Genomic DNA, 2119 nt, shown 5'->3' with positions numbered 1-2119 from the left:
ACCCCTGTCTTTAACACAGCCACATCAGAAGTTAGGACTTCCACAAGTGAACTTCGGTGGAAAATAATCCAGGCCATAATGACATTTACAAAGGGTTGTCATCAACCAAAGACTTATTTTGGGTTGCCTTATTACCAAAAATGCAACTTAAAAATCCAGCAGATTTTTGGTTAGGAAATGTTGGCAAATACTTGTGCTAAAAAATACAGTAAAAAACAGCCAAACAACAGCAACAAAGATCCATCTATTTGCCTGAAATGTTTAACATGTTGCTTTAACTTCTGTTCTTCAAGAAAATGTAATCCCATATACATGTCTTTTAGGTGACTCAGATATATAATACCAGGTTGTATAAGATGGCATATAATACTCTCAGTATGGTGATATGAACAACAACTGTTCCTGAAGTGCAGAAAAGTAGGCTAGAATTTCCACAACTGGTTTCACAGACTGAATGAAAAAAGCAATAACCAGGTGTGAGTGATTTGTGATTCCCTCTGATCCTCCACTGTAAGTGAATAGGGATGCCCCTAATGTCACATATAAGGACTAGGAAGAACTCTCTCTGTACTTGTTTGTCTGAACACATTGAAATATAGAAACAAAGGGAATTAGCTGAGAAAATCACATGAAACTAAACTTGTTTTCAGTCCTAATAATTTTAAGAACAGAAAATGGCATCCTAAGTCAAGGTACATGGAAAACAAAACAAACGCCAAATTTTCTTGTGCCAAAAACACATAAAAAAGCATCAAACACCAAGCTAAAGATAATTCCTGATTCATGCATATGGTTTCTTTTACTACTATAGGAATAAGAATATACATGACTAAGTTGGATGGGTGGATCGATAGCAGATAAAAGAAATATTCCACAGTTTTGAATTGTTTCTTAGTCATGTATTGCTTCAACTCTGGTGAATAAATGGATGAATGATAGGATAATTTATCATCTTAGTGTGGTTAAAATATGATTAGTAAAATCTTTTTAGGGACTGTTTTAAATATACCTACCTCTTGGTATTCAGTTCAGTTCACTTCAGTCACTCAGTCGTGTCCGACTCTTTGCGATCCCATGAATCGCAGCACGCCAGGCCTCCCTGTCCATCAACAACTCCTGGAGTTCACTCAGACTCACGTCCATCGAGTCAGTGATGCCATCCAGCCATCTCATACTCTGTCGTCCCCTTCTTCTCCTGCCCCCAATCCCTCCCAGCATCAGAGTCTTTTCCAATGAATCAACTCTCCGCATGAGGTGGCCAAAGTACTGGAGTTTCAGCTTTAGCATCATTCCTTCCAAAGAAATCCCAGGGCTGATCTCCTTCAGAATGGACTGGTTGGATCTCCTTGCAGTCCAAGGGATTCACAAGAGTCTTCTCCAACAACACAGTTCAAAAGCATCAATTCTTCAGCGCTCAGACTTCTTCACAGTCCAACTCTCACATCCATACATGACCACAGTAAAAACCATAGCCTTGACTAGACGGACCTTTGTTGGCAAAGTAATGTCTCTGCTTTTAAATATGCTCTCTAGGTTGGTCATAACTTTCCTTCCAAGGAGTAAGCGTCTTTTAATTTCATGGCTGCAGTCACCATCTGTAGTGATTTTGGAGCCTAGAAAAATAAAGTCTGACACTGTTTTCACTGTTTCCCCATCTATTTCCCATGAAGTGGTGGGACCGGATGCCAAGATCTTCGTTTTCTGAATGTTGAGCTTTAGGCTAACTGTTTCACTCTCCACTTTCACTTTCATCAAGAGGCTTTTTAGTTCCTCTTGACTTTCTGCCATAAGGGTGGTGTCATCTGCATATCTGAGGTTATTGATATTTCTCCAGGCAATCTTGATTCCAGTTTGTGTTTCTTCCAGTCCAGCGTTTCTCATGATGTACTCTGCATATAAGTTAAATAAACAGGGTGACAATATACAGCCTTGACGAACTCCTTTTTCCTATTTGGAACCAGTCTGTTGTTCCATGTCCAGTTCTAACTGTTGCTTCCTGACCTGCATACAAATTTCTCAAGAGTCAGATCAGGTGGTCTGGTATTCCCATCCCTTTCAGAATTTTCCACAGTTTATGGTGATCCACACAGTCAAAGGCTTTGGCATAGTCAATAAAGCA

Source organism: Bison bison, unplaced genomic scaffold (genome assembly GCF_000754665.1).
Source record: "Bison bison bison isolate TAMUID 2011002044 unplaced genomic scaffold, Bison_UMD1.0 scf7180017864339, whole genome shotgun sequence".
In the NCBI taxonomy this organism is placed as follows: Eukaryota; Metazoa; Chordata; class Mammalia; order Artiodactyla; family Bovidae; genus Bison; species Bison bison.
Note: the sequence above shows the minus strand (reverse complement) of the source record.